Raw genomic sequence first — 12,254 nt, 5'->3', positions numbered from 1 at the left:
TGGGTAGGCAGAAGGAGTCTGGAAGGGCATCAAGAAATCTTTGTGTTGTCTGAGAATTTATAGCACGACTTTTGATGCTCCTTGGTTGGGGTCTGAGCAGATTATTTGTTGCGATTGCAAACGTAATAAAATGGTGGTCCGATAGTCCAGGATTATGAGGAAAAACATTAAGATCCACAACATATATTCCATGGGACAAAACTAGGTCCAGAGTATGACTGTGGCAGTGAGTAGGTCCAGAGACATGTTGGACAAAATCCACTGAGTCGATGATGGCTCCAAAAGCCTTTTGGAGTGGGTCTGTGGACTTTTCCATATGAATATTAAAATCACCAAAAATGTGAATATTATCTGCTATGACTACAAGGTCCGATAGGAATTCAGGGAACTCAGTGAGGAATGCTGTATATGGCCCAGGAGGCCTGTAAACAGTAGCTATAAAAGTGATTGAGTAGGCTGCATAGATTTCATGACTAGAAGCTCAAAAGACGAAAAGTCATTATTTTTTTGTAAATTGAAATTTGCTATCGTAAATGTTAGCAACACCTCCACCTTTGCGGGATGCACGGGGGATATAGTCACTAGTGTAACCAGGAGGTGAGGCCTCATTTAACACAGTAAATTCATCAGGCTTAAGCCATGTTTCAGTCAGGCCAATCACATCAAGATTATGATCAGTGATTAGTTCATTGACTATAACTGCCTTTGAAGTGAGGGATCTAACATTAAGTAGCCCTATTTTGAGATGTGAGGTATCACGATCTCTTTCAATAATGGCAGGAATGGAGGAGGTCTTTATCCTAGTGAGATTGCTAAGGCGAACACCGTGCCCTTCCCATAATTCAGCTGGGAATTATCTACTGTATGGTCAGTGGGCGATGATGAAACACAGTAATCTTCTTGGTGCATTGGCCTGACTCAAGAGAAACATTGAATTTTAGGGTGAAATAATGACGGAATTAAAAAAAAAATGACTCCTACAAGTGCTAGCTGTTGAATAAGCTTAGTAAAGCGTTCAAGTTGCATTCAGCCACTATTGTCATAGCTTATTCTACATTTTTATATCAAACGTGTGATTATGATACCAAAAAGACAGCTGTCGATCTGTTATCATTTCAACAATACAAAAATGTTCCTGCCAGAACATGATTAGTAATGATTGTCATTAAGTTTGAGCCCAAAAAATAAATATATATTTATATACCACTCTTCCCCTTGCAGTCTATAATCATCTTAGGCCTATAACCAGGTACCACCCTTCCCAGTCTATATGTAACGGTTTTCCTCCTCCTCTTCATCCGAAAAGGAGGAGTAGTGATGGAACCAAAATGCAGCGGAGTTTGAAGACATATTTATTAAACAATACGGAAAACAACACGAAAACACGAACTTGACTAAACTAACAAAATAACAAACTGTGTAGACAGACCTGGACGACGGACTCACATAACACACGAGAACGCACGAACAGGGAAAATAGCCTACACATAAATGAACGATGAACAAACAAACAGAAACAGTCCCGTATGGTGCGACAAACACTGACACAGGAGACAACCACCCACAACGAACACTGTGAAACAACCTACCTAAATATGACTCTTAATTAGAGGAACGCCAAACACCTGCCTCTAATTAAGAGCCATACCAGGCAACCCATAAACCAACATAGAAACAGAAAACATAGAATGCCCACCCAAACTCACGTCCTGACCAACTAACACATACAACAAACTAACAGAAATAGGTCAGGAACGTGACATAACCCCCCCCCCCCCCCCCATAAGGTGCGAACTCCGGGCGCACCAGCACAAAGTCTAGGGGAGGGTCTGGGTGGGCATCTGACCACGGTGGTGGCTCAGGCTCCGGGCGAGGTCCCCACACCACCATAGTCAATCCCAGCTTCCATTTCCCCCTATGAATGACCACCCTCATCTTACCCCCACTAAATCCTTTTGGTAACCTCGACACCAGGGGCAGCACCGGGACAGAGGGATAGCTCAGGACAGAGGGATAGATCAGGATAGTAAGGTAACTCAGGATAGAGAGGTAGCTCAGGATAGAGGGGCAACTCCAGACTGAAAGGCAGCTCCGGACAGAGAGACAGCTCTGGACTGAGGGGCAGTTCTGAATAAATAGCCGCTCTGGGCTAAGGGACAGCTCATGACTGGCTGACGGCTCTGGACGCTCATGGCTGGCTGACGGCTCTGGACGCTCATGGCTGGCTGACGGCTCTGGACGCTCATGGCTCACTGACGGCTCTGGACGCTCATGGCTGGCTGACGGCTCTGGACGCTCATGGCTCACTGACGGCTCTGGACGCTCATGGCTGGCTGACGGCTCTGGACGCTCATGCCTGGCTGACGGCTCTGGACGCTCATGGCTCACTGACGGCTCTGGCAGATCCTGTCTGGTTGGCGGCTCTGGCAGATCCTGTCTGGTTGGCGGCTCTGGCAGATCCTGTCTGGTTGGCGGCTCTGGTAGATCCTGTCTGGTTGGCGGCTCTGGCAGATCCTGACTGACGACTGGCTCTAGCGGCTCCTGACTGACTATCGGCTCAGACGGCTCGGGACAGACGGGCGGCTCTATTGGCTCGGGACAGACGGATGGCTCAGACGGCGCTGGGGAGACGGATGGCTCAGACGGCGCTGGGGAGACGGATGGCTCAGACGGCGCTGGGGAGACGGATGGCTCAGACGGCGCTGGGGAGACGGATGGCTCAGATGGCGCTGCGGAGACGGATGGCTCAGACTGCTCCTGTCTGGCGGAAAGCTCTGGCTGCTCCTGTCTGGCGGAAGGCTCTGTAGGCTCATGGCAGACGGGCAGCTTTGCAGGCTCATGGCAGACAGGCAGTTCATGCGCCGTTGGGCAGACGGCAGACTCTGGCCGGCTGAGACGCACTGTAGGCTTGGTGCGTGGTGCCGGAACTGGAGGCACCTGACTGAGGACACGCACTTCAAGCCTAGTGCGGGGAGCAGGTACAGGGCACACTGACCTCTCGAAGCGCACTATAGGCCTGGTGCGTGGTACCGGACTGAGGGCACGCACCTCAGGACGAGTGCGGGGAGAAACAACAGTGTGCACAGAACTTAGGAGACGCACAGGTGGCTTAGTGCGCGGTACCTGAACTGGAGGCACTGGGCTGGAGACACGCACCATAGGGAGAGTGCGTGGAGGAGGAACAGGGCTCTGAAAACGCACTGGAAGCCTGGTGCGTAGTGTAGGCACTGGTGGTACTGGGCTGGGGCGGGGAGGTAGTGCCGGAAATACCGGACCGTGAAGGCGTACTGGCTCCCTTGAGCACCGAGCCTGCCCAACCTTACCTGGTTGAATGCTCCCCGTCGCCAGACCAGTGCGGGGAGGTGGAATAACCCGCACCGGGCTATGTAGGCGAACCGGGGACACCATGCGTAAGGCTGGTGCCATGTAAGCCGGCCCGAGGAGACGCACTGGAGACCAGACGCGTTGAGCCGGCCTCATGACACCTGGCTCAATGCCCAATCTAGCCCTACCAGTGCAGGGAGGTGGAATAACCCGCACTGGGCTATGCACTCGTACAGGAGACACCGTGCGCTCTACTGCGTAACACGGCGTCTGCCCGTACTCCCGCTCTCCACGGTTAGCCTGGTAAGTGGGTGCAGGTCTCCTACCTGCCCTTGGCCCACTACCTCTTAGCCGCCCCCCCCCAATAAATTTTTGGGTGGTACTCACGGGCTTTTCGGGCTTCCGTGCAAGACGCGTCCCCTCATAACACCGGTTTTGGGCTTGATTTTCCGGTCTCCAGCCTTGCTTCCTTGCTGCCTCCTCATATCTCCGCCTCTCTGCTTTCGCTGCCTCCAGCTCAGCTTTGGGGCGGCGATATTCCCCTGGTTGAGCCCAAGGACCTTTACCATCCAGCTCGTCCTCCCAAGTCCAGTAGTCCTGTGTATAATCCTGCTCGACTTCGCGCCGCTTGGTTCTGGATCGGTGGGTGGTTCTGTAACGGTTTTCCTCCTCCTCTTCATCCGAAAAGGAGGAGTAGTGATGGAACCAAAATGCAGCGGAGGTTGAAGACATATTTATTAAACAATACGGAAAACAACACGAAAACACGAACTTGACTAAACTAACAAAATAACAAACTGTGTAGACAGACCTGGACAACGGACTCACTTAACACACGAGAACGCACGAACAGGGAAAATAGCCTACACATAAATGAACGATGAACAAACAAACCGAAACAGTCCCATATGGTGCGACAAACACTGACACAGGAGACAACCACCCACAACGAACACTGTGAAACAACCTACCTAAATATGACTCTTAATTAGAGGAACGCCAAACACCTGCCTCTAATTGAGAGCCATACCAGGCAACCCATAAACCAACATAGAAACAGAAAACATAGAATGCCCACCCAAACTCACGTCCTGACCAACTAACACATACAACAAACTAACAGAAATAGGTCAGGAATGTGACACTATAATCAACTCATTAGGGGAAAGTTCTGTTAGGAAAAGTGTTGTTGGGACATGTCACTATTCAGATACTTCCAGGACAGCTTCACTAATTCTCACCTATTGTGGGCCAACACATTGTAATTTACAGTGTTGTGTGGGGGCAACCGTATTTCAAATTGTAGATATTTACACACCTTTAAGTCATTACCAAATATTTGAGTTGATTTGGAGAGAGAAAAAAAATGCTCTGCATGCCCCTATCTCCCCAGTGATTGTTAGCTAGCGGTGGATAAAGTTAGCTGACGTATATCGTGGCTGTTTAAAGAAGACTGAACCAATGGTTATAGTGTCTCCTGGCCTATAGACTACTTTCAGGGTGAGGAACCATAGGTCAGTTGGTAAAGCATGGCATTTGCCAGGATAGTGGCTTTGATTCAAAAGTGTCTGCTAAATGGCATCTATTACACTTTAACAATATTAACATTAGGTTGTAAAATTCTGAACTTCCCCTTTAATATACACTCTGATTGGCATCTATTATATATTATTGTACTAACATTAGGTTGTAAAATACTGAACTTCCCCTTTAATCTACACTCTGATTGGCATCTACTATATTATTATATTAACATTAGGTTGTAAGATACTGAACTTCCCCACTAATCTACACTCTGATGTTGTTCCCCTGCAAACCGTTGAGTCACTCTTGCTTCTGTACCTTACTCTACTTCCCTGGTTTGTTTCAATGACCCCATGCTAGCACATTGACACCAGCCACAACCCTGTAGCAAAACAGAAAGACAATAAAATAAATGATAGGGAGAGGAATGCAGTGCTCTGATAGTCACAAAATGGAGGGATAAATGAGAAGTATCGAACTTTGCTGACTTCCTGCAGTGCCATGATTGCCGGTCGATACCAAGGGGCACGCACAATCCTTTTTTTAGAATATTTCCCCACTCCCCAGGGGTGATGGAGACCCCATGTGTGTTTTTCAGATAGGTCATTTCTCCCTCTTTAGTGTCGCTCACCCTCCCGCAGACCCTTAAAAGCCTACACTACAGGGTCTGCACGGTCATCACTAGTAACCACAGCCACAAAGTCAAAAACCCCGCCTCTTTCTACAATTTATCTTCTTAAAATGTGATTATAAACCAAACCTTAACCCTCACATTAACTACCCTGCAAACCTTATGCCTAACCTTAAATTAAGACCAAAACGCTCTTTATTTTTTTAAATATATATTTTGACTTTGTGGCTGTGGTCACTAGTGGAAACCACTGACACATAGCATCTGCTTTGCTATCACAGTGTGACTCTACTGTTAATTTTAGTAAATGCAAAAGAGCCCCCCAGTTTGCTAATATGTGGCAATCTACAATTAGCTTATGGTAACTCCATAGAAAATGAACATTTTGTGGTCTCATATGTCACATTACTTTTCTATTATCCGTGGAACTCAACGGTTTAACTCCGGACTACTAGAATGTGAATTGAGGCGTAGGGCAATCTGTCTAATGTGTGGGAGGAAATAGAGAAACAGATACACACCTATTTGAGGAGAGCATCTACTTTGGCGTTTATGTCAAATGAACATGGAACAAAAAATATATGAACATGGTCTACATACATTTGTTTGTGTATAACGTAGGTATTACAAAGGCACGAATCATTTTCTGGTTTAGTTGCATGATTTGGATTTCATGGCACTCATGCTGTGTCTTCTCCCCTCATGCATGTCATTTACTGGCCAGACCTCATCAAAATGGAACAGAACAATGAACTGCTCACATGCCGGTCTGGTTATTGATTTATCTGTAAATTAATGGAGGGAAATCAAATTGTTGGTTTGTGCGGTAGAAGACCAGAACATGCAAGATCATACAAATCTTTCATTTTCCCTGATACTCCCTCCTCACATCCCTCTCAGCTTGTCTTTCCATAGCAGTAGAATCGAGAGTAATGTAATTCAGATTGGAACCTAATATAGGAACAGATTCTGCATGGCACCACTGCTCTGTTGTTCTACAGATATATATTTAGCCTTTATTTAACTAGGCAAGTCAGTTAAGAACAAATTCTAATTTAAAATGACAGCCTACCCCAGCCAAACCCAAACGATAATGGGCCAATTGTGCACCACACCACAAGACTCCCAATCACATCCGGTTGTGATACAGCCTAGAATTGAACCAGGGTCTGTAGTTACGCCTCTAGGCCTGAGATGCAATACCTTAGACCACTGCGCCACTCGGGAGCCCAAATATGTGAGCGATGTATGCTAGTTTTATGAAGATATAGCACACATGGGTGTGCTGAAGGCTGGATTTCATTGGTTACTGCTGACATACAGTACAGTTCATAGATGTGTTTATTAATTCAAACATGATGCTCATACATGGAACCTGAAATGAGATCAGAGACATACTGTAAATACAAGCATATGTCCTGGGAACTACATAGCTCACGCATACACCTAAACCTTCAATTACTTAGACAAGCAACAAGCAACAGCGTAGGCAAGCAACAGTGGAATAGTTGGAGGAAAATAAATCATATGTTTTGATTTTCTTATTTTTTGTTATCTGCTATCAACTTGGCATGTTAAGCTTCTTGGAAATTAGTTATTGTAGTTTGAAATCTCAAAATCATATTTTTGGCATGAGGCAAACAACATAATTTGGTAAATATTATTGCTATCACAATGTGACCCTACTGTTTCTTTGGGTAAATTCATAAGAGCCCCCAGTGTGTGAAAGCCATTTATGTTTTGGTTGAGGATATTGGAGAAGGTATTCTTGCAGGGCGATCATAGCTTCTGTTTTGAAAGCCATGAGTTTACCTACAGAACTGTCATCATAAATACAGTTATCATCTGGGCAAACTGAGGCAGTCTTGATTAAAGATACACAATCATTTAATTGCAGTGTCGAAGCACATAGATTACAATCAGACTTGAATTGTGTGAACACAATTACCTCCACTGGACTGCCTTGCCCTCTCATTCTAGCCCCCCAATCCAAATTTTGATGTAGAACCTGCAAAAGGGTAGCCCTCACATGCAAAAATAATTATTTCTACCCTATTGCAAGTGTGTTGAATGGTGTTGATTCCTGTTGCCTACTGATCCATCTATTGTGGAATGGTGGAGTGAGTTGGAAGCCAAGGGTTTAAAGCCAACGACAGTGAGCGCATCCCAATTATTGTGAATGAGAGCATCTGTCCTTTCCAGTCTATATAGGACAGAATTTGCCATGTTCTTCAATCATCAAATCCATTACACATGTCCTGTGAGGTGTAGAGGGACTGTGCTTGTGTACAGATGGCTTCTAACAACTTGTGCACAAAGTCATTGGGGGCTTTTTTAATCTAGTGGATTACTTGATACATTTAAATGAGTGTTTCCTTCATCAATGCACTTTCTTAGTACATACTTGTCTTTCATGTGTATTAGCTTCTGAAGTAGCGGGACCTGTTAAATGTACTGTAAAATTGTTATCTTTCATAGTCATAGGTAACAATATATTTCTCTCAGTCACTGGTTTCATCTCAATAACTCATAGCACAGAGCTCCAACAATGACTTCCCAGTGCAATTGTCCTGTAAATCTTATTGGTGCTTATAACGCCAGGATTGTGGGTTCAATTCCCGGGGCCACCTACATGTAAAATGTATGCACACATGACTGTAAGTCGCTTTGGATAAAAGTGTCTGCTAAATGGCATACGGTGAAATGCTGAAGATCCAATGGATGCTCCCTCCATCCACTTCCCTTTACTTTCTCTGCTGCCGCATCCTCAAGCTATCAAATGACGGAAAACACAAACCATCATAACACTGCCACCTCTGTCCAATTGCGCCTACCGCCAGCCTCAATTACCCTCCATCCCCTCTGCATCTGCATTCTAATGGCTTTGTCAGAGCTCGTATGAGTGCTCCGTAATTGCCACCTGTTTTGCATTCTAAAGCACTCGAATCAATAGAGGGAGATATTGATGGGCCTGCCCAGACGCTGGTTTGGGCCTTTATCCATTCTTCCAATTTTGCACTACCCATTTGCAATGCTGATCAGCCTCAGGCGAAATATGGCCACATAAGCCCTAGTGCTAATGGAGAAAAAGAAACTCAGTCTCCTTTATTCACTCTTTCCCACCCCCCCCCTTCAATCTCCATCTCTAGGCCCTCTGGTCTCCTCATCCGCCCCAGGGCAAGGACGGGGTGGCTGGATAGCTGATTAGCAAGCGACCCCTTGGGGGGAACCCAGGCTCTGTAGTTCCGGAGGTGGACGTATAAACTGGAGAGGTTTGGAGAGGGGGCATGGATCAGCCTGGTGTAATGAGAACAGTACCAGAAGGAGGAGCAGGTCTCCAGCTGTTGAACAAGCCTCCCTGTGTGGCTGGGGTTCAGCACACAGAGTTAGACACCGGTTGAGAGAGGAGCATCAACAGAATATTAATGTTCTGAAGAGAGTTCATTGATTGGGTGGCACAGATACTCTATTGGCCCTATGTTACTGCAATGAATTCTATTCACTTCAGAGCATCATATTTGAATCAGAATGACACTTTATTACTTGAAAACACGTAATAGTGGATATACAGACATGACCTTGCAGACAAAATGTAGGAATGATCTCTAGAGTAATGCTCGTACTTGCATTAATATATGGTTAGACATTATTTCTCTCATATGCAATGAGACCCCCTGACAGGTTTGTCTTTCCGATTATACAAGTTATTCTTGATAATTACCATCTCAGTCTAGAATGTTAAGCAGTGCTGTCTCTTCATTCCTTGAAAGACAAATTAATTAGCAAACTGTTCAAATCTACCAGACTTTTAAATCACATGACAGTATAATGACTAAGGTATTTGACATTAGTGACTAAAGTATTTGACTGGGACACGGCCATGGTTGCCACAGCTAAAATATAAAGAACATTAGTAGCCTAATGAATTTCAGTAGCTATTTGCTTCCATAGGATATCCTGAGAACAAGTACAGGGATGCTAATTATAAATGCGAATGATTTTTCCTAGTTTTCATATCTGTTGTATGGATAAGACCATGGCATTATAAAATCTGAAATTAGACACCAATTATGACATAGCGCTATGGCTCTTTACTCATAACAATACCATAGACTCACCTGGCATACTTGATACCACTGATTAAGACAAAACAAGGGATTTTTCTACCACAACTTTGACAAAATCCTGAAACGTGACACTGCAGCATCAAGCCCCTTATCAGATTAACCAGACGCTAATTAATTCCCACAAAAATTTGAGAGAGAAATAGAGGGGAGAAAATAGATACGTAATAACTTAATCGCTCATCAAGGTGTGATGCTAGTTATCGCTCCGTAGGGTGTGATTACGATCAGTGATCAAGATGAAAGTTCAAAAGGACAGAACGCCAGAGGAGCTCGTTAGCCCCTAATTGAAGCGGGTAGATTTCATTTGCTGCCGGCTCATAGAAAGAAATTCCGCTCATCCACTCAAATCCCCCCTCAGATTACAGAGCATCTTCATTTGGTCCATGATCATCTGAAAGACAATACGTAGAGGTTATCTTGACAAACCTTCTTTAGACTGTGTGGTATTATTTGTGACTGATAAGGTTATCCAGGGTAACACTTTGCTTAAATGTTCCATCCTAAATGCATACCAAAAAACGGTCATAGCAAATGTTGGTTGCGGTCCCAGCTGATGGCATCTAATGACAAATAACAGCGTCACGCAGACATGCCTTCACTGTTAGCATTCCTGTAAATAGAACAGGGAGGACACTTGAATCAGGTTGGTGACATTTGACCTTTTCAAGGTTCAAAACAATTTCGAGTTTTGTCCCAATTTACCTTGATAACCTAGCCTGGTGGAACCAGCCTGATCGCTGCATTAACCATTACATTTTGCTTCACATATCATGATATCTGAAGTGAAATAGAAAGGTGAGTGCAATGATCAGGTTGGTTTTACCCTGCTACCATAACCACTATTGATAATATAGTCAGTGTTAGTGTGAGACCGACCAGTATCCTCGATGAGGGGCCAGGAGCTTTTCTACGCCTCTTGCCTGCTCACCAGCGGTCCTTTATGGAAAGACCAGAATTAGGTAGATTCAGTCTGACCTGTTCAACATTCAGCATATTATACGTTTGTTTCACCTATCCTAACTGCCATTGGTAATAGATCAGTGACTGTGTCTGTGTTCACATAAACATGTATGGAGACAACACATAGAGACTTGCAAGATGATGTGATGATGTCCAGGCTGACAGACAGGATACTGATGTCTGTCTTTATTATTGAATTGAATGGTATCAGTCAATATGGGGAGGTAGAAACCCTGTGTATTCTGCACCAGGATCAGGGTACTCCTGTTGTAAACGGGACACCACACAGGAAGGTATGACCACTCTGAAGGTATGACCACAAGGTAGCTGATGATGATCAACAACCAATTTGACAGAGCTTGAAGAATAACAAAAATAAATAATGGGCAAATGTTGCACATTCCAGGTATGGAAATCTCTTACAGACTGGCAGCTGTTAAAGGTGATTCTAACATGTATTGACTCGGAGATGTGAATATTTACGTAAAGTAGATATTTCTGTATTTCATTTTCAATAAATGTGCAAAAATGTCTAGAAACATGTTTTCACTTTGTCATTATGGGGCATTGTGTGTAGATGGGTGAGAATGAATGGCTACGAATACTTTCTGAAGGCACTGAATCTATTTTATCATTCAATGGGGTTTTAGTGCCAGTTCGAAGGTGATAATCTTGTACGTTGCTGTGGTGCTGCTGATGTTACTGTGGTGCTGCTGATGTTACTGTGGTGCTGCTGATGTTACTGTGGTGCTGCTGATGTTACTGTGGTGCTGCTGACGTTGCTGTGGTTCTGCTGATGTTACTGTGGTGCTGCTGATGTTACTGTGGTGCTGCTGATGTTACTGTGGTGCTGCTGACGTTGCTGTGGTGCTGCTGATGTTACTGTGGTGCTGCTGATGTTACTGTGGTGCTGCTGATGTTACTGTGGTGCTGCTGACGTTGCTGTGGTGCTGCTGATGTTACTGTGGTGCTGCTGATGTTACTGTGGTGCTGCTGATGTTACTGTGGTGCTGCTGATGTTACTGTGGTGCTGCTGATGTTACTGTGGTGCTGCTGATGTTACTGTGGTGCTGCTGACGTTGCTGTGGTGCTGCTGATGTTACTGTGGTGCTGCTGATGTTACTGTGGTGCTGCTGATGTTACTGTGGTGCTGCTGATGTTACTGTGGTGCTGCTGATGTTACTGTGGTGCTGCTGATGTTACTGTGGTGCTGCTGATGTTACTGTGGTGCTGCTGATGTTACTGTGGTGCTGCTGATGTTACTGTGGTGCTGCTGATGTTACTGTGGTGCTGCTGACGTTGCTGTGGTGCTGCTGATGTTACTGTGGTGCTGCTGATGTTACTGTGGTAATGCTGATGTTACTGTGGTGCTGCTAACGTTGCTGTGGTGCTGCTAACGTTGCTGTGGTGCTGCTAACGTTGCTATGGTGCTGCTGACATTGCTGTGGTGCTGCTAACGATGCTGTGGTGCTGCTAACGTTGCTGTGGTGCTGCTAACGTTGCTATGGTGCTGCTGACATTGCTGTGGTGCTGCTGACGTTGCTGTGGTGCTGCTAACGTTGCTGTGGAGCTGCTGACATTGCTGTGGTGCTGCTAACGTTGCTGTGGTGCTGCTGACATTGCTGTGGTGCTGCTAACGTTGCTATGGTGCTGCTGACATTGCTGTGGTGCTGCTAACGTTGCTGTGG

Source organism: Salvelinus fontinalis, chromosome 20 (assembly GCF_029448725.1).
Source record: "Salvelinus fontinalis isolate EN_2023a chromosome 20, ASM2944872v1, whole genome shotgun sequence".
Taxonomy (NCBI): domain Eukaryota; kingdom Metazoa; phylum Chordata; class Actinopteri; order Salmoniformes; family Salmonidae; genus Salvelinus; species Salvelinus fontinalis.
This window is presented reverse-complemented; position numbering follows the sequence as displayed.